At 45.2% G+C, this 26,502-nt stretch overlaps 1 long non-coding RNA gene across 2 annotated transcripts; it reads left to right on the forward strand.

The window, feature by feature from the left end:
- The first annotated feature begins 7,632 nt into the window (after positions 1 to 7,632).
- On the forward strand, positions 7,633 to 23,067 carry LOC144373289 (uncharacterized). 2 transcript variants are annotated; one of them, XR_013433011.1, is made up of 4 exons: positions 7,633 to 7,798; positions 15,833 to 15,935; positions 18,925 to 19,014; positions 19,801 to 23,067. It is a non-coding gene; the product is annotated as an uncharacterized LOC144373289 (long non-coding RNA). The 2 variants fall into 2 exon arrangements; XR_013433012.1 differs by having other exon boundaries at positions 15,881 to 15,935.
- The last annotated feature ends 3,435 nt before the right edge of the window (positions 23,068 to 26,502 follow it).

Below are 26,502 nucleotides of genomic sequence, written 5' to 3' on the forward strand. Positions count from 1 at the left end.
TCCTCTGGCCTATCTATGCCTCACCTTTAGTCTGCTCACCTACATTCTATCCCTTCAAGACAACAGAACAAAGGACAGAAATGTGGGAAAGATGAAAGAAGACTTAGCTATAATCCCTTCCACAGATTCCGACTCTTGGGTACCCTTCTTCCTCCAGGTAGAAGTCTTTTCTGCTGTCCTTAATAAAGTTTCTACTTTCCACTCTAAACTTGCCTGGGTGTGCTTCTCTGGTGTTATACTTCAGCATTGCGGAAGCAAGAACTCATCAGCAGTAATGTAGGTCCAACATGTTTTCCTGCGAAACTGTCTGATAAAGGCTGGGGCTAGAATCTCCGGGATGGCTATTCCAGCCATCAGAAAATCTCCACCATCCACCTAGGAGAAAAGTTTCTTTTTCAGTCTTAAATCGCTTACTTTCATGTTGGGAGTATGTTGGCTCCTATTCTGTTAGCTAGTCAGCCAGACAGGAGGGCAGCATTTAAACCTGGGACTGGATTTTTTTCGCGTTTCTTGCAGATAGGTAACCTGGCCTCTCTGTCAACTCTCTGGGTTTAGAGTTCTTAGGACCTTGACGTGGATACGTGGATTTTCACATATCATGCCCTGATATTTGACCATTTTTTCATTAGCGAAACAATAGTGTCCTTTATATTCTAACAATGTCAAAATTGAATGAGGAACTCTGACAACGAGCTCTTGTCCCATGGCCTGTTTATCAGCTTCCAATACCAGAAGAGCTGTGGCTACAAGGGCCAGTAAAGCAGGTGGCCAGTCCTCTGATACAGAGTCCAGCTGTTTAGACAAATAGGCCACTGGACGGTTCCATGTCCCAGCATCTAAGTCAAAACTCCCATAACCACTCCAGACCTATTATGGACATACAGAAAGATAGGATTTGTGAGGTCAGGGAGCCCTAATCCAGGTGCACCTGTGAGTGCTTGTTTAATGTCTTCAAAGGCCTTTTGCTTAGTTGGCCCCCATATTAGAGGATCCCATTCTCCACTCTTTGTGGCTTCATAGAGGGGTTTTGTCTTAACTGAAAGATGGGGATCCATATATGGCTGAACTCAGTAGCCCCCAAGAATTCTCTAGTCTGATGGCAGGTTGAAGGGACTGGAATTGAGCAGATCTCCTGTTTCTTCTGAGGCCCAGTGGTTGTTCTGTTCTGTTGCTGAGTCAGATGGTGACTAAGGTATTTGACTTTTTCTTGATAGATGTGGACTTTTACGTTAGAGTCCAGTGCTGTCACAAAAATGGTGTACTCAAGCACCTGGGAGGAACTGTCATTTAGGGAAGGGAGGCATATATAGAGCCTCTGGCGCTTTAAGATGCAGGAATTTTTGTTGTTGTTGTTATCTTCCAGCGCAGGATCTTGGCTGCTAGGATTCTCTAACTCTTAAATCTAATGTAAATCTTAACAGAGACTGATGATCTGGCACATTATTTGTGTAAAAGCCACTTATGTCAATCTCGTCATGGGCTGTCTGCCAAGGATGGAGGGCAGTGGTGTGGTCCCGTGCAGGTCCCAGTGTGGTAGCCACATTGTGCCCACCTAGGTGTTGCTCCTTGACTGTGTGGCTTTCTCCTCCTGCCAGGTGAAAGCCTGCTCTAATTGTCCACAGTAGCTGGCCCGCTTGTGTTTTTGTTCAGTGTGCCTGGGTGCATGGGGCTCTGTGGCCCTTCCTGCTGGTGGCTCCCAGCATGTGGCTTGGAGCCAGGGTGGCATGTCCTTTTGGAGTGTGAACCCTAAGGCCCACTATAGGCTGTTAACATGAACATATTCATGGTTCATTTGGAGGCTTGCAGCAGCTGAGCCCTCCTGAGGTTCTGGGTCCCGAGCATCAGATGCAGTTTTGTGTTTATGGGACCCCTGCCATATTCGTCAATCATCAACTTCCAAGCAAGTGGAAAGAAACTGAAAGGAGGGCCTGGGGCCAAAGGCTGGAGGAAAATATTCACTCCTTCTCTGTTCAAGGCTTAGCATTTGAGCATGGCAGTGGGTGCTTGCCTGCTGGGGCCACTGGAGGCTTCCCATTTTTCTGGTCACGCTTTTTTTCCTTATAAACATTTGGACCATTGGCTTTGTTCTAGAGAGATGCCCCCCCTTTGAGTGATCTTTGGGTTTGTAGTGAGGGCCACTGTAAGAAGATCCATCCTCCTCTTCATCTTTTTGGTCTGTCTGTCTTTGAGTCTCTGGATCTCGATTGATGAAAACTGTGGTGGCCACCTTAATCAGCTCACTGGCACACTTCTCAGTAAAGCCCTCTAGGATGGTAATTTTTTGCAAATGGCTCTCTGAGCCTGTCCCACTAAGGCTGCATTGATCACCTGTTTCTTGCACCTGTGCATTTCTTTACTGACAAACTTGCATTGTGGCTGTTACACTTGTATGTGCCCCTTCTCCCACGGACACCTCTGGGCAGACAGAGGGGTGGCAGAGTAGGTGGCCTGGACATTTAGCTCTGAGTCAGTTGGGCACATCTCTTTTGATAATTGCTGCCAGAGAAATGTTCAGGGCTATGGAGGGTGCAACAGGGAGATGCTGGAGCAGCGGGAGGCTTATCTCAGCTCTGATTATCTGTAGATGTGCTGGGATTAGGCTGGGGCTCAGGGCTGGCTCTGATTCCTTCTAACCCTTGGGCACAGACAGTGTGTTTTGTTCTCTTTTTACTTTTCTTTTAGAGTTTCTATGAGGGCTTCTTGACATCTCTTCATTTTTAGACCTTCTTCTTTGTTGAGACCCCGTCCTAGGTCTGGATAATGGGCTGCATCAGATCAGTCATGGCCCAAGCTTTCTCCATGTAGGAGGGAGTATGATTTTTCCAGCTTATGAGCTCAGTGGTGGTGAAAGGCTAGCACACAAAACTGCCTTGTCTCCCTCAGACATTTCTCTTCTGGTCAACATGGGTATGTCCTTTAGTTCCTTGCAGGGGCATCTGGAGACTTCTCATCTGAGTTGTGGCTATGGTCTTAGGACAGATCTTCTACCTTCATCTTTGAAGGTGAAAGAGTCTTTGGTCCTAGGAAGCCTTTAGCTCTGAGGACATCACAGAGGAAGGAATAGCCAGTATTGGGGGCCATCATGTGTTGCCTCTGAGGACAAGGGGGCTGAAATGAGAGTCTGTTGTCCCAGTTGTCTTGGCAAAGTTGGGTAGAGTGGCACATAGGGATTGGGTCGTCTTCTGGCTCACAGGAAAAACTGTTTGCCTTCCCCTTTCCTAGTCATATTTTCTGTTTAGCTGCTTTCCGCTGGGTATTAGAGATGCTCCTGGTGAACATCAGCTTGGACTGTCCATCTAGACAGGCTCTCAACGAAGGGGGCTGTTTCTGAACTATCTCTTGCAAGCAATCAATATAAGCAAATTGGTTCAGGGGTTCCAGGACCTCAGAAATGACTGACATTTCTGAGGTCCTGACCTGAGGTTCAGGACCTCAGAAATGACTCTCTCTTCTAAAGATCCATCTGGTGGCCAGTTCACATCTTGGGTGGGCCATTCTAATTCACAGAGTACACAATATTTGTGGAGTGAGTTTCACTCCACAGTTACCAGGAAAACCTTCTAAAGGTTCCTAACACATTTCAGAAGGCTCAGTTTTCTTAGTGTGCCTCCCATGTTCCACCCAGCATCGGTGGAGCACACGTAGAACAAAATACACTTAGGAGAAAAGTTGCTTTGTCCATCTCCTGCCGCTCCTCTCATGGGGACTTAGGGCCCTCTTAGCCTTGCAAGTTGGTATCAACCGCTGAACTGGAGCTTTCACCTGGATGTTGGTTGGTGAAATTCCGCCACAGACTGTATGAGGTGCCACGGAACCGTGGATCAGGACTCTGCACTTGCTTTGGCACTTGGGTTGGGTCAGAACCCTTCCCTTTGTCTCATTGACAAAGTTTCACACACTTTCCCTCAGACATGGCCAGGACAGAATTTCTATACCGCCCAAATTCCAATAATTCCCAACCAAACAAAAAGGGAGTCACGGTTTCCCCTCTACTCGCTGTCCCTGAACAGAAACTACTCTGGTGACTCCCCGGGTTCATTTCAGCTTCAACTACTTTGTACAGTACTCCAGACCCAACAGAGGTTGATCTGTTGTAAGGACAAATGAGGCAAGGCACCGAAGATGGCAGGAAACAGTTTTATTTGGCTGTAGCCAGGTTCAGAGGGAACAGCCTTTGCTGTAATCAATCAATTCCCTGAATCCCGAGTTCAGGGAGTTTCAGAGTTTTATACCCAGCATATAAGGGGAGGGGCTCAGAAGTTCACAGTCTGCAGAAGTTCACATAAAAGCAGCTTTTTCTTTCACTGTTTTGGGCAAGTCAACTCTTCAAGGACAACACCTGAGAAGGGGAGAGCTTCTTTTCCCCTTTTTTTCTCTCCCTGCCAGTTGTTACCAAGAAACCCAATTGTAACTTATCTTAAAAATATAGACATCTCTGTGAAGCCCAGCTCAAGGCCAGAGGCCTTGTTTGCACATTTCTTCAAAGTACTATATTGAATATATTTGTGAAAAACTAGTAAGGGGTGTCCAGCTCTTGGAGTGCTGCTATCTTCTCTGCCAGTGGACAAGTAAATCAGGGCAACAAGAATATAGGAAGTTTATCTACATTGAACTTTTTGCAGAGACTCTTTTGCTGACAGTCCTAAAATCAGCCATGGTAAAGATTTCTGGAGAAGCCCAGTTAAGACCTTCCTGTGGAGAGAGGGAGTGCCACTTCAAAGCTTCAGGGTCTGAGCTGTGGTCTTATTAGAAAACCTGTGGGTGTTCTGGCTGTTCTGGGAACATCCTGTCTCCCCCTAGATTGTGACCTGTGCTTCAACTCCTGTTGGACTGGTTGGCACCTTTGGAAATTTGTATACTATGCTGAGCACTCTCTTCAGTTCCTAGGTGTCTTGTTGCTAAATTTAGCAGCCTGCTCTTTCTTTTCTTTGTCTTTTTTGGCTTGTGAAGGAGAATCAGAATTCTTTGGTTGCCAACTCAACCCCTCCCTACCTTTCCTGACTCTGATTGGTCTGTGGTTCTCTGAACTGTCCAGCTCTGCCCACTGTCTGTTAAGGTATCTGCTTCTATTGCCCCTTGCTGCTTGGATTTTTCTGTGGGTGACCCTCAATTGACCTAAGATCTGCAGCTTTAATCTCCTCCTTGTTGGCCCCTTATACTTATTTTTTGCTTTTTGGTATTGGGGATCAAATATGACTCATAATCCTAGGCAAGCACCCTACCACTGAGCTATGCCCCTAGGACCTTAGTAGAGCTTCTTAATGTTTGTGCCTCTGTATCATTTAGAAAATGAAATAATTTTATTTTACTATATTGTGAAAACAAAGAGTTTACTTTAAAATTCAAGTGATGTAGAAAGATCTCATTAGGAAGTACTCGAGAAAATAATATCTAATGTGATTCTAGTATTAATATTTTCATAGTTAATTTGAGGATATCACCCTGGATTTGTGTTTACCATGCATATATAACACATAAACTTACTTGAATGAACTCACAGTTTGTTCCCTGGTATTTTAAAATTTTGATTCTTATTTATTTATTTATTTATTGGCACCAAGAATTGAACCCAGGGGCACTTAACCACTGAGACACATCCCCAGCCAATTTTTACTTTTTTAATTAGAAACAGTGTCTCACCAAGTTGCTAAGGGCCTCATAAGTTGCTGAGACTGGCACTGAATTCTCAGTCCTCCTGCCTCTGCTACCCTAGTGGTTGACCTCCAAACATGAGCCTCTGCTCTTGGCCTGTGGGTGACCTTCTAAGAAGGGCTTTAAAGTCCAGTGTGGAGACAGATGCTGAATCTAGCACAAACTGCAGGCCTTTCATTCCCTTGTGAACACAAGGGTGGTGGTACCTGCATCATGTACTTCTTCAGTGGAGTGAAGGGATTATAATTTTAAAATTTTAGCATCAGATTGATCTCTTTTTAGGTGCAAAGGGATGGAAACTATCCTTAGGCCTCAGGGTCTGAGCTGTCTTATTAGAAAACCTGTGGGTGTTCTGGCTGTTCTGGGAACAGTCCCTCTCCCCCTAGATTGTGATCTGTGCTTCAACTCCTGTTGGACTGGGGGGCACTTCTGGTAATTTACATTATTTGCATAGAATACTATGCTGAGCACTCCCTTTAGGTCCTCAACATCTTGTTGCTAAATTTAGCAGCCTGCTCTTTCTTTCCTTTGTCTTTTTTGGCTTGTGAAGGAGAATCAAAATTCTTTGGTTGCCCACTCAACCCCTCCCTACCTTTCCTGACTCTGATTGGTCTGTGGTTCTCTGAACTGTCCAGCTCTGCCCACTGTCTGTTAAGGTATCTGCTTCTATTGCCCCTTGCTGTTTGGATTTTTCTGTGGGTGACCCTCAACTGACCTAAGGTCTGCAGCTTTAATCTCCTCCTTGTTGGCCCCTTATAGTTCTTTTTTGCTTTTTGGTATTGGGGATCAAATATGACTCATAATCCTAGGCAAGCACCCTACCACTGAGCTATGCCCCTAGGACCTTAGTAGAGCTTCTTAATGTTTGTGCCTCTATATCATTTAGAAAATTAAATATTTATATTTTACTAAATTGTGAAAACAGAGTTTATTTTAAATTCAAGTGATGTAGAAATGTCTCATTAGGAAGTAGTCATGGAAATCATAGTCTAATGTGACTTTAGTATTAATATTTTCAAGTTAATTTGAGGTTATCACCCTGAATTTTTGTTTACTATGCACATATAACACATAAATTTACCTGAATGAACTCACATTTTGTTCCCTGGTATTTTAAAATTTTGATTCTTATTTATTCATTTATTGGCACTAATAAATAAATTGGAATTGAACCCAGGGGCACTTAACTACTGAGCCACATCCCCAGCCCATTTTAAAATTTTTATTTAAAGACAGGGTCTTGCAAAGTTGCTTAGGACCTCACTATGTTGCTGAGGCTAGCTTTGAATTTACACTCCTGCAGCCTCAGCTCCAGAGCCATTGGGATTACATGCCTTTGCCTTTGCCATTGCACCTGGCTTGTTTCCTGCTGCCTTATGTGCCAGTTTGTCTTAAGGTTTTTCATATCAGTAAATGGAAACATGAATAACTTAAAAAAAGAGTGGAGCATTTTCTTTCTTTTGTATTTATTTATTTACTTTATTTATGTTTAGTTTTGATGGACATAGTACCTTTATTTTATTTATTCATTTCTATGTGGTGCTGAGGATGGAACCCAGTGCCTCATATCATGACGGGAGCGGGAGAGCTCCTTCACTGAGAAGGAATCCCTGGAGCATTTTCAATATTCACAAAAGTTGAGAGATTGTGCTTTTGCCACTTTTCACCTCTTCAATAGTACTCCATGCATGGCCAGCAAAACCATTGCAATGAATGTTCTATTGTGTATCTCTCAATGCTAAGTTTTCACAAATAGTTAAGACTATCAACAGTAGTTCATTAGTATTGTGTTTGGTGGTGTTTGGATTTCCTTAGTTGTCTCTCAACATGAAAAGTTTGTTTGCCTCATGGTCTAATAGTTTCCCAAAGGCTGAGTGATATTTTCTTTGGATGCACTCTAATTTACTCCACCCTATTGAGGGAGTGGTGATGCCAGAAGTGTGCCATTAGTGTGCTGAAACTTATCTCCTGGGGGAGGACCCTTCCACCTTTTGACCCCTGGGGTGGAGTCCACACCCCAGGATATAGCTGTGGCTATGTAAAGAAAGTTCCAAAGTGATTCTCCCTTTTGTGAGGAGCCCGCAGGAAAGTGTCTTAAGCAATTTGGAAGCAGTCTTCAATCTCCAACTTCTACCCCTGCAAAACGGTAAGAAATAAATGGTTGTTTGCAAGGTAGAGATGCCATGGGGTCTTGTTTTAGAAGCCTGAATGAGCCAAAGCTCTGATATTTCCTCATAGTAGTCTGCTGCTGTTTGTTTAAACTAGTTTTGCTAATGGGGATTGAGCCTAGGACTACTTTATCGCTGAGCTACATCTCCAAAATATATTTTTAGTTGTCATGAATCTTATTTTACTTTTTTATATGTGGTGCTGAGAATTGAACTCCACATCTCACACATGGTAGGCAAGCGCTCTACCACTGAGCCACAATCCCTGCCCCCTCAGTCCATTTTTGTTATTTATTTTACTTTTTATTTTGAGTCAATAGGGTATCACTGACTTGCTTGAGATTGGCCTAAAATTGGTATCCTCTAGGCTTGTGCTCCGGAATACTTGGGATCTACTCAGGCACTAGTTTGCCCACATTATTTGCCCTTATTTAAGCGCGTTTGTGGAATATATTTGTTGAATTGGCCCTAACTCTTCAAAATGAGTTTGTGGAAGTGAAATTGCTGAAGTCAGTACCCAAGGTCCAGCAACAGGGTTGTGAGTCTTTGCATTTCTGTGGGTTCGGTAGGTAGACTTCCTTTGCATTTTGTTCAGCACCTGTGTGGTAGAACATTTTTGTCTTTTTATATTTTGGGGGGGTCCTGGGGTTTGAACCCCAGGAAGATTAATTACTGAATCACTTTCCCAGGTGGTTTTTTATATTTTATTTAGAGACAGGGTCTGGCTAAGTTGCTTAGGGCCTTGCTAAATTGCTGAGACTGGCTTTGAATTTGTACTCCTGCCTCAACATCCTGAGCTCTGCTGAGATTTTGGAGTGTGTGCCACTTTGCCCAGCCAGTCTTTTCTTATAATTGATTTTGGTCCTTTTTTTTTTTTTTTTTTTTTGCCGGTACTAGGAATTAGACCCAGAGGTGTTCTACCACTGAGCTTTATCCCTAGCCTTTTTAAATTTTTTAGAGGCAGGCTAGCTTGGAACTTTTCAACCTACTGCCTCACCTCTAAAAGTAGAGTTATTTCATATTTTTTGTTGTTGTTTGGTTTTTTTTCTGGAAGAGGGTCTTTCTATGTTGTCCTAAAGTTCGGGGTTCAAGTTGTCCTCCTGCCTCAGCTTTCTGAGCAGCTGAGGCTACAGGCTGGTACTTTCTGGGTCCATGTTTAGGCGTTTGTTTTTTATTTTCCTTATTTTCATGCAAAATAGAGGTTTGACTCCAGTTGGGTGAAGTTTTCATCATTTCAGGAAAGTTTTGCAGTTTTATAATTGTAGAGCTTGCATGAGAGTTTATTCCTAAGTGTTTTATTATATATATTTGAGAGAGAGAGAGAGAGAGAGAGAATTTTGTAATATTTATTTTTTACTTCTCGTTGGACACAACATCTTTGTTTGTATGTGGTACTGAGGATCTAACCCGTGCTGCATGCATGCCAGGTAAGCATGCTACCGCTTGAGCCACATCCCCAGCCCAATGTTATATATTTTTAACAATTGCTGATTTCTGTGCTGAAGGTATAGGGTGAATGTTGATCCTGTGTGGAATTCCTGGGGTTTAATGTCTAGTGTTCACCTGCAGCAGCTCTCCAGCCACCCCCAACCCTTCAACCTCTTATTTGTTCCTAATGAGTTTTCCCATTGTATTCTAACTGGTTATTCTTTTTAATAAAGATATTTGTTTTCTAGCATTTTTATGAGTTAATGAATGATAATATACATGCTCTATTTTTGGCAGAACTGGAGATTAAATTGAGAGATGCATAGATGGGTCAGCTTCCCCCCCCCCTCCCTTTTGGGGATTTAGAGGTTAATCACAGATATTTTTCTGCTATGGAGATACATCTCAAACCCTTTTACATTTTTTGAGTTTTTTTTCTTTTCTTTTTTTTAGTTGTAGTTGGACCCACTGCCTGTCTAATATTTTTATGTGGTGCTGAGGATGGAACTCGGCATCTCGCACCTGCTAGGCCACAACCCCAGCCCCACTTTTTACTTTTTAAGACAATGTCTCCCTCAGTGGCTGAAGCTGGCTTCAAACTGGGATTCCTCTTTCCTCAGTTTGAAGAGTTGTTGGGATTAAAAGAGTGTACCACTGTAACCAGCTGGACATTAATTCCCTTGTGTGTGTGTGAGTGCATCCTGTGTGTGTGTGCGTGCATCTTGTGTGTGTCCTGTGTGTGTGTGTGTGTGTGTGTGTGAATGAGTGTGTGTGTGTTTGATACTGAGGATTCAAACCATGGGAGTTTCAACATTAAGCTACAGCTATGCATTTTGTTGTTGTTGTTTTTCCCTAGGGATTGAATCCAGGGCTCTTAAGCACTGAGCCGCATCTTCAGCCTTTTTAAAATATTTTACTTAGAGACAGGGTCTCACTGAGTTGCTTAGTGCCTTGCTAAGTTGCTGAGGCTGGCTTTGAACTCACAATCCTTCTGCCTCGTCTCTGGAGCCACTGGGATTACAGGTGTGCACCACCTTGCCTGGTTTAGCCATGACAATTTTCATTGCTTATTTTGGCAGAAGGTCTGAGTTCCCAGGCTGCTCTCTAACTTTTATTCCTCCTGCTTTAGTGCCTTAGTTCCCCTCTCAGAGACTGAGAGGAAATTATAGATGGTCACCTCTATGCCTGGCTCTCACATTTTCTAATGAAGACTTTTCCTTTAAAGTGTTTATGATAATCAATGGTAATCTTATGTATAGTAAGTGTATTGGTGATTGCTGCTGGTAGTAATGTTTCCACAGGAGTGTCACTATTGTACATATATCTTTTGTTTGTTTGCTTTGAGGCTTATCCTGTTGTTTGTGAACTGCTTTATAGTTCTATTATTATTTATTTTTTCTCCAGGAACTAGAAATGGGACCTAGGGGTGATCTACCACTGAGCTTTATCCCTGGCCCTTTTCATTTTTTATATAGAAGCAGGCTACCCTGCAACTTTTCATCCTACTGCCTTACCTCTGAAGTAAAGTTATTTCATATTTATTGTTGTTGTTTGTTTTCTTTTTCTGGAAGAGGGTCTTCCTATGTTGTCCAGTTTAGCCTTAAAGTTCAAGGCTTAAGTTTACCTCATGTCCCAGCTTTCTGAGCAGCTGGGACTACAGGCTGGTACCTTTTGAGTCCAGTTTAGGCATTTGTCTTTGTTTTCCTTATGATTTTTATCCAAATAGAGGTTTGACTCCATTTGGGTCAAGTTTTTTATCATTTCAGTAAAGTTTTGCAGTTTTATAACTGTAGAGCTTGCATGAGACTTTATTCCTAGGTGTTACATATTTTTAACAATTGCTGATTTCTGTGCTGAGAGTATAGGGTGAATGTTGAGCATGTGTGGAGGTCTGGGGTTTAATGCCTAGCGTTCACCTTCATCATCACGTCAACCTCCCCCCAACTCTTCAAACCCTCATTTATTCCTAATGAGTTTTCCCCCATTGCGTTCTAATTGATTATTTTTGTTTATAAAGATATTTGTTTTCTAGCATTCTTATGCCTTTATTTAAAGGATCATAATATTACAGGCTCTATTTTTTGCGGAACTGGGGATTAAATTCAGAGCTGCTCTCATCAGCCAACTCTTTTTTTAAGTTGGTAGTTTAGGGATTGAATCCAGATTTTGTCTGCCACTGTGCTAAATCCCAAGCCCTTTTTACTTTTTATTTTAAGACAGTGGCTTCCTCATTTACCAAGGCTGGCTTCAAATTTGGTTCCTCTTTCCTTATTTTGCAGAGTTGCTGGGATTAATTAAAAGAGTGTACCTCTTTAACAGCTGGACATTCATTGTGTTGTGTTTGTGTGTGTGTGTTTGATACTGGGGATTGAACCCAGGGGAGTTTAACCACTGAGCCACATCCTCAGCCAGTTTTTTTATTTTTATTTAGAGAGAGGGTCTTGCTGAGTTGCTTAAGGCTTCACTAAATTGCTTACGCTGATTTTGAATTTGTGCTCCTCCTGCCTCATCCTCCCAAGCTCATATGTGCCACTATGCCAGCCTGTCCAATTCTTTGTGAACTGTCTTATGTCTTTATTATTATTATTATTTTCTGGAACTAGGGAATTGACCCAGGGGTGATATACCACTGAGCTTTATCCCTGGCCCTTTTCATTTTTTATTTAGAAGCAGGCTAGCCTGAAACTTTTCCTCCTTGGCCTCAGCTCCGTAGTAGAGTTATTTCATATTTGTTGCTTGTTTTCTTTCTTCCTTCCTTCCTTTCTTCCAGAGGGTCTTCCTATGTTGTGCAGGCTAGCGATAAAGTTTGGGGCTCAAGTTGTCCTTCTGTCTCAGCTTTCTGAGCAGGTGGGACTTCGGGCTGGTTTCTTCTGGTTCCATGTTTAGGCTTTTGTGTTTCTTATGATTTTCATCCAAATAGAATTTTGACTCCAGTTGGGTGATTTTTTTTTTCTAATTTCAGAAAAGTTTTGCAGTTTTATAATTGTAGAGTTTGCATGTGAGTTTATTCCTAGGGGTTATATATTTTTAACAATTGCTGATTTATGTGCTGAGGTATACGGTGAATGTTGAGCATGTGTGGAGGCCTTGGGTTAAGTGTCTAGTGTTCCCATGCAAGGAGGCACGAACCACCAACATGTCTATTCCTTATGAGTCTTCCCCCATTGTGTTCTAACTGGGTATTCTTGTTTGTAAAGATATTTGTTTTCTAGTATTTTTATAACTCAAACAAGGTCTTTTAATATTTTTTTAGATTATACATGGACACAATACCTCTGTCTTGTTTTTGTATATTTTTATGTGATGCTGAAGATCAAACCCATTGCCTCACATATGCTAGGCAAGCACTCTTCCAATGAGTTACAACCCCAGCCCACTTAAGCAATTTAATGAATAATAATATATGTACTCTGTTTTTGGCGGGAGTGAGGGTTGAATTCAGAGCTGCACTTATGGGCCAACATTCCTTTTTTTCTTGTAGGGATTTAGGGGTAGAACACAGATATTCTCTGTAACTAAGCTACATTCAAGTCCTTTTTGCTTTCTATTTATTTTATTTTTAATTTTTTAAAAAAATTATAAGTGAACACAATAACTTTTGTTAGAGTCTGTAAACAAGTCAAAATAACACCTGGTAATTTGCAAGGGGAATGTTAGAGTTCCTAAACAAGTCTGGATGGTGCCTGGCAAAATGCCAGAGGGAGTGGTTTGAGAAGTAACAAAAGCGAGCCTTTAAGTGTGGAGATTCCTTATTGTTGACTGATGTATCTAGTTTATACTAATTAAGATAAGCTGTGCAAAATGGATAAATACCTCTGTAATCCTACAATAAACGGCTTTCTGTCCTGCTGTATCAACTTACACAAGTTGTTCGTCACCCTCCGGTTATTTTGCCGCAGCCAGACTGCAGCAAACTTTATTTTATTTATGTGATGCTGAGGATCGAACCTAGTGCCTCACACATGCCAGGTGAGTGCTCTGCCTCTGAGCCTCACTCCCAGCCCTTTTTTGCTTTCTATTTTAAGACAGTGTCTCCCTCAGTTGCTAAGACTGGTTTCAAACTTTGATTCCTCCTTCCTCACTTTAGAGAGTTGCTAGAAATGTGTGTACTTCACAAACAAGTTGGATATTCATTCTCTTGTGGGGTGTGTGTGTGTGTGTGTGTGTGTGTGTGTGTGTGTGTGTATGTGTGTGTATGTGTGTGTGTTTGATACTGGGGATTGAATCCAGGGGAGTTTTACTACTGAGCTACAGCCATTGAGATTTTTTGTTTTGTTATGTACAGGGCATTGAACCCCTGGGCACTTAAGCACTGAATCACATCCCCAACCCTTTTTAAATATTTTTTTTTTACAGATGGTCTCACTGATTTGCTTACTGACTAGTTAAATGGGTGAAACTGGCTTTGAATTGTTAATCCTCCTGCCTCAGCTTCTGGAGCCACTGGCACTTAGGTTTGTACTACCTCACCTGGCTTAGCGATAGCAGGTTTTATTGCTTATTCTGGCAATAGGCCTAAATTGCCCAGACTGCTCACTAACTTTCTGTCTTTCTTCCTTATTCTCCCAGTGTCTGAGAGGGAATTACAGATGGTTACCACTGTGCCTAGCTTTCATGTTTTTTTGTTTGTTTTTAGTATATATTTATTTGTGAATGGACATTTTTAAAAATTTATTTATTTATATGTGATGCTGAGAATCCAACCCAGTACCTCACCTGCCAGGCAAGCTCACTACCACTGAGCCACAACCCCAGCCTTTTCCTGTTTTTAATTAAGACTTTTCAAGTGTTTAGGATAATCAGTGGTGATCTCTGTATAATAAGATGTATTGGTGATCCTTGCTGGTAGTAATGTTTTCACAGGAGTGTTGCTATTGTATGTATATCTTTGTTTGTTTGATTGGTTTTGGTACTGGAGATTGAACCCAGAGGAACTGCATCACATCCCCAGCCAGTTTCTTATATTTTATTTAGAGACAGGACTTTGGTGAGTTGCTTAGGGTCTCAGTGAGTTGCTTAAGGCTTTTGTGAGTTGCTGAGGCTGGGTTTGAACTTGCTTTCCTCTTGCCTCAGCATTCCATGTTGCTGGGATTACAAGGGGCAGGGGTTTTCCATTTTTTTTAATGATTTTATAGCTTGCTAAATAACTTTGGTTTTTGTCTCTGTTTTAAGGGTTTAGTAAGAAATTGAAGCTTTTATTTAAGCAAGGTATTAAAGCATTTGATAGAGACTGTGGCAGTAGGACTATAAAGAATGTGGAAATTTCATCATCAGCCCATGAGTATGTAATTTTTTCTTGTGAGATATGTACCTTCACAACACTCAGTTGTTTGAGTTTTCATAAAAGGCAGTGTGTATTCTTGAGGTCTTAAACCTGAAAAGATACTTGTAAAACGCATACAGAAGCCTTGTTCTGAGATGTAGACAGGTCCTAGTTGAACCATCTGTGTGATCTGAAATTGTTTGTCTTTAATTTACTAGGTGTAGATAGTGGATATCTTCATACCTTAATTTTCTGGAGTGGGGGTATATGGGTGCTATACTAAGGAACTATAGCCCCAGTTATTTTAAATTTGCTTTTGAGACAGGGTTTCACTAAGTTTCCTAGCTGGCCTCAAACTTGTGATCCTGCTGCCTCAGATTCCCACCTCACTGGGATTGCATGCACATACCACCCTTCCTGGCTTCCAACCTATTGTTTTATGTATACCATGTATTTAAAATTGGTAACTTAGTTGGGTGTCGTGGTGCATGCCCATAAACTCAGCAGCTCAAGGGCCTAAAGCAGTAGGATCATGACTTCAAAGCCATCTTTTGCAACTTATCAATGTCCTAAACACCTGGTGAAACCCCATCTCTAAATAAAACACAAAGTAGGGCTGGGGATGTGGCTCAGTGATTGAGTTCCTCTAGGTTAAACTCCTGTTACCTAAATATATAAGTAATTAAAATTTTCTAGCTTTTTAGGATAGAGAATAGTTTCAAAATTTCAAAATGAAAAGACTAAGAATAGTAATTTACTCATTTACCTTTATATACTTACTGGTCAAAAACAAACAAAAAAAAAAACCAAAACAATTATGCCATCATCTTAAGGTACTGAGTAGTGCATATATCACAAGTTATAGTGAAAACAGCTTTATGCTACTCAACTAATTTGACAGAAGTGTTTGTGAGCATGGCACAGAATTCTTATAGTTTGTGCCAGTTTTATGAATTATTCCCAGGTCATCAAAGTTGAAAATTCAGTGGAATATTAAGCATGAAGAAGAATGCTATGCAATTTCTATTTTCTATGCTTTCATTGAAATTAAAATTTGAACCTTGTTACATCATTTACCTCTATGGATTATGAAATCCTGCTGGCAGCCAGTTGTTGTATATGACAGAAATGAGGAGATGATTTGCTGAATCAGAGTTTATTGAAATAGAATGACAATTGTTGTGTAGGTTTACATGCTCAGAGGGGAGAGAATAATGTGAAAAATCTTCATAGAATACAGCAGATAGATGAAGTACTTTAAACACATATGAATTGTTTCCAAAATTCTTAAAGCCCACTTGTTCAATTAATATGGAAACAGGCTTTGTGAAAAGTAAAGTGTCCTTGAAGCTGAGATTTTCCTGTACAGGAGCAGTTCTTGGAGAAGCCAGCTTGACCACCTTGGTGGACAGTCAGGATAACAGGTAAGGTCTCTAATTGCTAGTTGATAGCAGGTGGTATTGGTGGATGAGGCTTCTGAGATTAATTCGCAGCTGATGAGCCTTGTCACTTCTTGGCTCTAGGCTTTCAGAGAAATATCATGGTCTTTCACATGACAGAGGTGGCGCTACCTTAACCTAAGCTCTCAGGGTGTATGACAAAACTCTGAAGTTGAGATATTTTCTGAAGCTCAGCAGTTTAGATCAGTGGCTGACACATGGGGAGTCTGATGGGACATATAAGGTCTGGCAACACATCATGCTCTAGCAAGGAGGGAAAACTCTCCCAAACATCAAACTTTTAGAAGTATTTAGAAATATTTCATAGTTACATAACATATGGCCTAGAACCAAAAGCAAGCCACCCTCTGCCCTGGTTCCAGGCTCAACCCATGAACAGGTGGACAGAAGATGCCATTATTCCAAGCCTTTGTAATTCTGGAGTCTGAAAAGGCTACCCAGGAGCTTTAAGGAGTAAGAGGGTGGAGAAAATGATTTCTTAGAAGAAGAACCTGACTGGACTGGTGGCCCATGCCTATAATTCTAGTGACTGGGAAGGCTTAAGCAGCAGGTTTGCAAGTAGGAAGCCAGCCTCAGCAACTTACAAAATGCTGTTTCAAAATCAAAATGGCCACAAGTGTTGCTCCATGATAGAGTGACCCTGGGTTCCATCCTCAGCACTGCCCTCACCACCCCCTTCCAACCAAAAAAAGTGTGGTTGCTTTTCCTACAGGACTGTGGTGTCCAGAAATAGACAAAGCATTCACTCTGGCTTCCCACATATCACAGCAAGTCATTACAAGTTTGGCCTCCTTCCCCATACCTCTTTAAATATATTTTCCAACAACTTTATCTTACTCCCAAAGTTTGTGATATTGATTAAAATTAACATTCATTATGACATCTTGTTTCCAAAATTAATGTTTTTTTGACCCATGCAGGGCATGTGGTCCCTGCAGTCACCACATGTGCCCCTTACTGAAGTTTGGCTCTGCATATTTTTTTTAGTATTTAGTTTTTAGGTATAGATGGATACAACAAAATGCCTTATTTTTTTTTTTTCATGTGGTGCTGAGATTAAACCCGGGTTCTGCTGCTGCTAGGCAAGTGCGCTACTACTGAGCCACAATCCCAGCCCCGATCTGCATACTTTTTATGTTGTTTGTTCCTGAGGATTTAAATATTTTATGTCTGTTGTGAAAGGAAGACTTTTTTTTTTGTTTTGTTTTTTTGGTGGTGGTGCTGGGAAATGAACCCAAAGCAGTGTGCATGCAAGGTAAGCCCTCTATCAACTGAGCTGTATCCCAGCCCTGAAAGGGACTTTTATATGAGGTTATTGCTGATTCAGTGATTTTTCTAATGATTTTCATGAGAATGAGAAATGATGAATTTTAATTTTCTTTCTTTCTTTTCTTTCTTTCTTTCTTTCTTTCTTTCTTTCTTTCTTTCTTTCTTTCTTTCTTTCTTTCTTTCTTTCTTTCTTTCTTTCTTTCTTTCTTATTTTCTACTTTGTGTAATTGGTGCAGGTACCATCAGGTAGTAGAAATGTTCTTCAGTACTCTTGTCTGGTCCCTGAAAGCTTGTGTCCTTTAGCTCCGCCATGAGGCTGGTTATAAAATTCAGTTGTACCCGTGTTAAACTCTTAAGTGGGTGTTGACCTTACAAGATATGTTCCTGAGGCTGTGAGGTCGATATTAGATTCAGGTTATATTCAGGTTCTTAATGTTTACATTTGTGGTCTTGTCTCTAGCTGACAATGTGGCCTCTTTTATTTATTTATTTATTTATTAGTTACTGAGGATTGAACCCAGTGGTGCTTAACTACCAAGTCACCTACCCAACACTTTTTTAATATTTTACATAGATACAGGGGTCTCATTAAATTGCTTAGGGCTTCGGTAAGTTGCTGAGGCTGGCATTGAACTCACAATCCTCCTGCCTTAGCTTCCTGAGCTGCTGGAATTACAGGTAGGAGCCACCACTCCCAGCCTGGGGCATTATTTTCAGGATTTTGTGTCACTGTTAGACTTGTTAAAACCTCTGCCATTGTTGTTTCTGTTTGACCAATCCACCCAACCCAATCATGGCATTTTTCTGTGTACTTGAACTTTACTTCATTTAGGAAATGGTTTTTTTGTGCATCAAATTTGGCCTGCCACTTGTTTTTCTAAGTAAGGTTTCACTGGAACACAGTCATGGCTGCTTTCTTGGCACAGGAGCAGAGTTGAGCAGTGGAGCATACTGGATGACCTACAAGGCAGAATTATTTACTGGTTGGCCCTCCAAGGAGGCATTTTCTAGTCTGTGCATTCCTGTATCTTTCACCTCCCCTAGACAAGGCTTGTGGCCTGTGTTAGTCAGGTTTTTATCACTAACTACAAAGTACATGATAAGAGAACTAGTTTCAGAGGTTCAGTACATGGTGAACGTACTCCATTGCTCTGGGCCCAAAATGAGGCAGAATGTCATGGTGGAAGGGCATGATGGAGGAGTGCTGCCCCATTGATTGTTGGCCAGGAGACAGAAAGAGGGGAAGGGGAAGAGGCCATAGAGAATATGGACCCATTCCAGATAGGTACCCAGTGACCCACTTCCTTCAATCACACCCCACCTGTGTATGATTACCACCCAATTACTCTATTCAAAATAAGATGAACTGATTTAGGTCACAGCTCTAAGTTTAATCATTTTACTTTTGAATAGTTCTGCATTAACAGTTTTCACTTTATGTCCAAATCATAACATGATCTTTTTCAATTAGACTGCAGAGACCTTGCTTCAGTATTTTCCTTATCAGGAAAAATGCTGCCATTAACAGGGTATATGTTCTAGTGGGGGAGAGATTGGCAATAGGAAAGAAATTAGTGGATGATGCAGTAAGTTACAAAGTTGAGGAGGATTAAGAGGAAGTAGTGGATAGTACATTGGATATTGAGATTCTTCCCATCCATGAGCTCTTGCATTTGTCCTTCAGCTTTGACACTTCAAGTGAAACTGGACTTTTCACACCTCCTTCCTGCATCTCCCCAGCTGCAGCCAGTGCCTTTCCTGGTCTCTAAAAACTGTGAGTACTGAGGTGAAGAAGCTGCTGGACAAAGTCCTAGGGTCAGTGCTGCTGAAAATGCACACAGGGCTGTGTGGATGGGGGCAAAGTGAGTCTGGAAGAGGGAATTAGAAGGGAAGTGGTGTTAGGTGTCCTGGCCCACTGAGCTGCAACCAGGTGGACCCTCTTTCTTGTTTCAGGCCCCTTGGTGGGTTTCTTGGTAGTCTGTCTTGCTTTGGAGTTTGAACTTGACCTGTGGGCATTGACCGCATGATATTGATATGGGAGTTATAAATATTTTGGTAATTTGTGTGTTTTCAAAAATGATAGAAATAATGGACCCATGTGAGGAGTGTAATGGAAATTCAGTAGAAGTTATTTGTAATGTCTGGCACATGGTTAAGTACCAGCAACATTTGCGAAATGAAGTAAAATAGTTGTATTCCATATAGTTATAGTGCTCAGGAACTTTGGTTTTTATGCTTAAGTGTTAGTAATAGTTGAGTGTTATCTTCTATAAGATGGAAGGGAATGATCAACTTTAGTTTCCATTGACTATTAACTCAAATGATTGAATATAGGTTTTCCAAGAAAAATGAAGATAAGATGTACTTAAGGAATACATTTGTTATTGGTTCATGTTTTTAGCCACTTGGTGGACATTTTCTTACCGGGAGGAACATTTATATTTTCAGTATAAACATTTCATAGAAAAATAAGCAGAGTGCCTTTATTTTAAAATTAATGGTAATTTCAGTTATGTATTTAAAAAATTAAAATACTTTTGTATTGATACTTGTCATCAAGTTCCTATAGGTTGAAGCCTCCAGGATATTAATTGTGAGGAACACAGTCTCAGGCAAGTGGTACATTTCTGGTGTTGTATCTAATAATTTTATTAAGTCAATATTTGTGGTTATATGATTGAGGTTTTATATATTTGATAAATATTTTTAAGAATAACTTCAGGGCTGAGGTTGTGGCTCAGCGGCAGAGTACTTGCCTAGCATGTGTGAGGCACTGGGTTTGATTCTCAGCACCACATATCAATAATTAAAATAAAGGTCCATTGAAAAGTAAAAAAATTTGTAAAAAAGATATAAAGATGCTATGTCAGTTTTTCATGGCTGTGATCAAAATAACCTAAACAAGAACAACTTGGAGAAAGAACAGTTTATTTTGGTTCATGGTTTCAGTGGATTCGGTCATGGTCAATTAGCACAATTGATCTGGCACCCAAATGAGGCAGAATATCATGGCAGAGAGTATGGTAGAGAAAGCTGCTCAGCTCTTGGCAGTGGGGAACCAGGGTAGAAGAGGAAGGGGCCAAGGACAAATACTATCCTCAAGGCCAAACCCATAATGACTTACTTCCTCCATTCATGCCCCATATGCCTATACTTTTCACCACCTCACTGTGGTCCCTTTAAATTATTAAGCCAACTAATAGATCAACCCACTGGTAATGTCAGAACTCTCATGAACATTCACCTCTGGAACATGGTGGCATTGCCTTAACCATGGGCTTTCCAGATTAAAAACAGTAACAGATTGTATTATTGGTTCTATTTTAGCATAATGTAGTTGTTATAACTGAGTTTCATGATGTAATTTGTTGTATGACTTTGTATTGTCCAAGTATCTAGAGTATCAGAAGAAACCCAGACTCAATAAAGAGCAGACATGAGGGAGGTTATTACAGGCAGGGTTACAGCAGGGGAATTCATCCTATGAAGTCAACACAGGATTGACATGTTCACCATAGAGAAATACATATCTGAGATGAGAAAGAGCAAATTCACTTGAATTTGTTCTGGTTTGGTGGCCCCATATTGTTGGTGGAATTAGAAGACTAAGGCTCTAGGACTTGTTTTGTTCTCGTGATTAAAAACCAGGGCCTGGTACAAGCTAGGCAAGCAATCACTGATTGACACTCCTAGCTTTAGGCAGCAGGCTGTAAAATTTTAGGCAGCTTTTCTACCTTAGCCTCTCTTTGGAGCACAATAGACAATTTTAATTATAAGGCATATAAGTAAGAGTAATTTATATAAAGGAACAAAATGATGCTTGTTCACAGGCATCCACTTAAGGTGTTGCTCTATGATGGAATGTTTTCTGACAAATGCATCCTGAGGTAATTTTGTCCATTTGCAAACATCAGAGTATGTACTCACATAAAGTAAGATGGCTACATCACTAGGCTATCTAGTCTGATGGGACCAACTTATAAACTGATCTTCATTGACTGAAATGTTATGTCATATGTGGCTGTAACTGGGACCACAGAGGTAAAACTTTTGTCAACAGTTCAGTATTTTTTATGGGTTTGCATTATTCTCACACAAACAAACTGAGGTTTGAGGAGAAGACGTGCTCCTGGAAGTCTCGCATGTCAGACTTCCAGGAAGGGCCAGTTTGACCCATTCCTGGCCAGTACCTGATGTGTGAGAATCATGTGACTGAAATGATGAGGAAGAAGCCCTTTCCATCTTGAGGGGCTATACTGGTGGCTAAGCCAGATCTCCTTGCTTCAGATGGTAAGTATCCTTCCTTTTTATACTGGTGGGGTTGGGTCGGGGTAGGGGTTGCCTAGAACTTTTGGTTTGCTGAGATTGGATTGTCATGGAACTGCTGGGCTCCTGTCACACCTGGGGCTGAACACTGGACACACCAGCAGAGCTTGAAACATCACAGGTAATCAGGCTTCTCAGCTCTACCATGAAAGTGTGAGAAATAGGGTTATGAGGAAAGGCCATACGTGCACAGTAGGTATGTTTGCAGGAAATAAGATCCAGCTGAACAGTGCCAGTGTGAGCACTGGATATGGGGATGTGGCTGGGCAATGCAAGAGTTGTGGCCTTTTTCCGGAGAAGGTGCAGATAGATACTACATAAGCCCCCCCTCCCCCCATGCCCAGCATCTCTTCCTTTTGGTGTTACTGGCTCCTTACACTTGTTGCCTAGATTTCTTGTTTTGGACCCGTTTAAATTCCTTTTTCATATTCCCTGCACCAGTCCTGTGCCATTATCCCATTGCCACATGTTTACTGCCTGGTCTTAAAAACTTGGCCTCACAAAATTACGATGTCATTGTGTACAACTTTGATGGCCATAGATTCCCATCCTTGTCTAGATGACAAGACCCTTTCCTTAGATACATAGTCTTGGGACAATGCCTGGGCCCCTTAGTTGAGACAATTAAGACATCCTCTTTCTCAGACCTGTGACCATGCTCCAGGACCCCAGACAGCCTGAGGTGGACCTGGGCCTTGAGACTTCCTCCCCCCTGCGCCACCTACTCCACTCTCTCCACTCCCTTCCTCCCATCCCCTGGGCCTGATGGGGGCCCTGGTAAGTGGCTTTCCAGACGTGGGCCTGGCTCCTTGCTGTAGCCCCAGACCACTCATCTCCAGGACCCTGGCCCTGTCCCCATCTGTGGATTTCAGGCCCATTGCTTGCGTCTCTTTTTGGGCCTCCCCTATGTTGCCCTGGTGCTGTGGGATCGCTGCACTGCCTGGAGCCTTCGGTCAACCTGATTGTCCCCATCCTGGGCTTTTCCATGGGTCCCAGGTCACATCCCACCCAGACACCAAGCTTCATGCTGGCTGTGGCAGCCTATCCACACCCAGGGCCATTCTTGGCCCTTCTGGGCTCTAGATCTCACCTCAGACTTTAGGTTCTACTCCCCTGGATTGCAGAGGAGTGCAAAAGGCTGGCCTCAGCCACTGAAGACTGCCTATGGGAAACACAGCCCTGCCCCTCTCCTGGGCCCCCTTGGCTGCCTGAAAACTCACACCTGGAAGTGGACCTGGGCTATACACTGACCTTCCCTCACCAGCCCTCTTGCCTTGCCTGCTGCCCCTAACCAAAGCCAGCACTCCCTAAAAATGGCGCTTTAAGCTCCAGTCCCAGGGCCTGGCTCCTAGGCATGGCCCCTGAGCACTTGTTCATAGGGCGTCCTGTCATGTTGCATGGCATCCTGTGCCTTAGGGTGGCCTCACTCTATGTCCTTCAGTCAAACCAAAAGCCTCTTGCTTGGGATCCTACATGTGATCCCCTAGGTGCTCTTGGGCAACTGACCTTCACACAACTCCACTCTTTCCTCTTCCTGGCCCCGCCACATCCTCCCCTACACTCTTTGACCTTGCAATCTCTCCCTGCTCCTTGGACTCCTTTACCTGACTCCCTAGCCCTGGCTCTTCCAATGGGTCCTGGGACCCCCCCCAGCCAGCCACGCAGCTTCATGCTGACCCTGGCAGCCTTTCCACACCAAAGACCCTCCTTTGGCCCTGCTTTTGTCCAGGTCCATGTCTGGAGGATCTACCACCCTGGATTGCAGAGGAGTGCAATGGGCTGGCCTCTGCGAACTGGAGGCTCCCTAGGAGAAACACAGCCCTGCCCCTCGCCTGGGCCCCCTTGGCTGCCAAGAGCCTGACACCTGGCAGTGGACATTGGCCCTGCGCTGACCTTGGCCTGCGCGATCGCCTCCCTTCCCTCCCCTGCCCTGCCCTCTCGCCTTGCCTGCTGCCCCTAACCCAAGCCAGCCCTCCCTAACCATGGAGCTTTAAGCTCCAGTCCTGGGGCCTGGCCCCTGGGCCGGGCCCCTGAGCACGGGTTCATCCTCGTGTCGCGTGGCGTGCCGTGGCGTCGGGTGGCATCGCTCCGGGTCCTCGGGTCAAACCCCGGGCCCATTGCTAGGGCCCCATACCGCGCGCTCCCCTTGGTGCCTCTCGCGCCCCCCATCCCATTCAACTCTTTCCTCCTCCTCCTCCTCAGGTTCCTCCTCCTCGCGACGCCATACCTCCCCTTCCCTCTCTCCCCTTGTGCTCTCTGCCTGCTCCTTGGCCTAGGTGGCATGGCTCCCTAGTCCGGTCTCCTCCAGTGGGTCCCGGGACCCCTCCCAGCCAGCCACCCAGCTTCATGCTGGCGCTGGCAGCCTTTCCACACCCAGGGCCCTCCTTTGGCCCTGCTTGGGTCCAGGTCCCTGCCTGGAGGATCTACTCCCCTGGAATGGAGTGCAATGGGCTGGCCTCTGCGCCCTGGAAGCTCCCTAGAAGAAACACAGCCCTGCCCCTCGCCTGGGCACCCTTGGCTACCCGCAGCCTGACACCTGTCAGTGGACTTGGGTGCTGCGCTGACCTTGGCCTTCCGGATCCCCTCCCTTCCCTCCCCTACCCTCTCGCCTTGCCTGCAGCCTCTAACCCAAGGCAGCCCTCCCTAACCATGGAGCTTTAAGCTCCAGTTCTGGGGCGTGGCTCCTGGGCCGGACCCCTAGCCCGGGATCGTCCTCTTGTCCCGTGGCGTGCCGTGGCTTCGCTCCGGTTCGTCGAGTCAAACCGGGGGCCACTTGCTAGGGCCCACTTTCGCGCGCGCTCCCCTCGGTGCCTCTCGCGCCCCCCCACTCCATTCCACTCTTTCCTCCTCCTCCTCCTTCTCCTCATCCTCCTCCTCCTCCTCCTCATCCTCCTCCTCCTCCTCCTCCTCCACAGGTTCCTCCTCCTCGCGATGCCATACCTCCCCTTCCCTCTCTTCCCTTGTGCTCTCTGCCTGCTCCTTGGCCTAGGTGGCATGGCTCCCTAGTCAGGTCTCCTCCAGTGGGTCCCGGGACCCCTCCCAGCCAGCCACCCAGCTTCATGCTGGCTCTGGCAGCCTTTCCACACCCAGGGCCATCTTTTGGCCCTGCTTGGGTCCAGGTCCCTGGCTCGAGGATCTACTCCCCTGGAATGGAGTGCAATGGGCTGGCCTCTGCGCCCTGGAGGCTCCCTAGGGGAAACACAGGCCTGCCCCTCGCCTGGGCCCCCTTGACTGCCCGCAGCCTGACACCTGGCAGTGGACGTGGGCGCTGCGCTGACCTTGGCCTGCGCGATCCCCTGCCTTCCCTCCCCTGCCCTCTCGCCTTGCCTGCTGCCCCTAACCCAAGCCAGCCCTCCCTAACCATGGAGCTTTAAGCTCCAGTCCTGGGGCCTGGCTCCTAGGCCGGGCCCCTGAGCGCGGGTTGGTCCTCGTGTCGCGTGGCGTGCCGTGGCGTCGGGTGGCGTCGCTCCGGGTCGTCCGGTCAAACCGGGGGCCCCTTGCTTGGGCCCCCTACCGTGCGCGCTCCCCTCGGTGCCCCTCGCGCCCCCCCACCCCATTCCAAACTCTCCTCGTCCTCCTCCTCGTCCTACTCCTCCTCCTCCTCCTCCTCCTCCACAGGTTCCTCCTCCTCGCGATGCCATACCTCCCCTTCCCTCTCTCCGCTTGTGCTCTCTGCCTGCTCCTTGGCCTAGGTGGCGTGGCTCCCTAGTCCGGTCTCCTCCAGTGGGTCCCGGGACCCCTCCCAGCCAGCCACCCAGCTTCATGCTGGCCCTGGCAGCCTTTCCACACCCAGGGCCCTCCTTTGGCCCTGCTTGGGTCCAGGTCCCTGGCTCGAGGATCTACTCCCCTGGAATGGAGTGCAATGGGCTGGCCTCTGCGCCCTGGAGGCTCCCTAGGGGAAACACAGGCCTGCCCCTCGCCTGGGCCCCCTTGACTGCCCGCAGCCTGACACCTGGCAGTGGACGTGGGCGCTGCGCTGACCTTGGCCTGCGCGATCCCCTCCCTTCCCTCCCCTGCCCTCTCGCCATGCCTGCTGCCCCTAACCCAAGCCAGCCCTCCCTAACCATGGAGCTTTAAGCTCCAGTCCTGGGGCCTGGCTCCTGGGCCGGGCCCCTGAGCGCGGGTTCGTCCTCGTGTCGCGTGGTGTGCAGTGGGGTCGCTCCGGGTCGTCGGGTCAAACCGGGGGCCCCTTGCTTGGGCCCCCTACCAGGCGCGCTCCCCTCGGTGCCCCTCGCTTCCCCCCACACCATTCCACTCTCTCCTCCTCCTCCTCTTCCTCCTCCTGTCCTCCTCCTCCTCCTCCTCCTCCTCCTCCTCCTCCTCCTCCTCCTCCTCCACAGGTTCCTCCTCCTCGCGATGCCATACCTCCCCTTCCCTCTCTCCGCTTGTGCTCTCTGCCTGCTCCTTGGCCTAGGTGGCGTGGCTCCCTAGTCCGGTCTCCTCCAGTGGGTCCCGGGACCCCTCCCAGCCAGCCACCCAGCTTCATGCTGGCCCTGGCAGCCTTTCCACACCCAGGGCCCTCCTTTGGCCCTGCTTGGGTCCAGGTCCCTGGCTCGAGGATCTACTCCCCTGGAATGGAGTGCAATGGGCTGGCCTCTGCGCCCTGGAGGCTCCCTAGGGGAAACACAGGCCTGCCCCTCGCCTGGGCCCCCTTGACTGCCCGCAGCCTGACACCTGGCAGTGGACGTGGGCGCTGCGCTGACCTTGGCCTGCGCGATCCCCTCCCTTCCCTCCCCTGCCCTCTCGCCATGCCTGCTGCCCCTAACCCAAGCCAGCCCTCCCTAACCATGGAGCTTTAAGCTCCAGTCCTGGGGCCTGGCTCCTGGGCCGGGCCCCTGAGCGCGGGTTCGTCCTCGTGTCGCGTGGTGTGCAGTGGGGTCGCTCCGGGTCGTCGGGTCAAACCGGGGGCCCCTTGCTTGGGCCCCCTACCAGGCGC

The sequence above is a fragment of the Ictidomys tridecemlineatus genome, unplaced genomic scaffold (genome assembly GCF_052094955.1).
Source record: "Ictidomys tridecemlineatus isolate mIctTri1 unplaced genomic scaffold, mIctTri1.hap1 Scaffold_349, whole genome shotgun sequence".
Lineage (NCBI taxonomy): Eukaryota > Metazoa > Chordata > Mammalia > Rodentia > Sciuridae > Ictidomys > Ictidomys tridecemlineatus.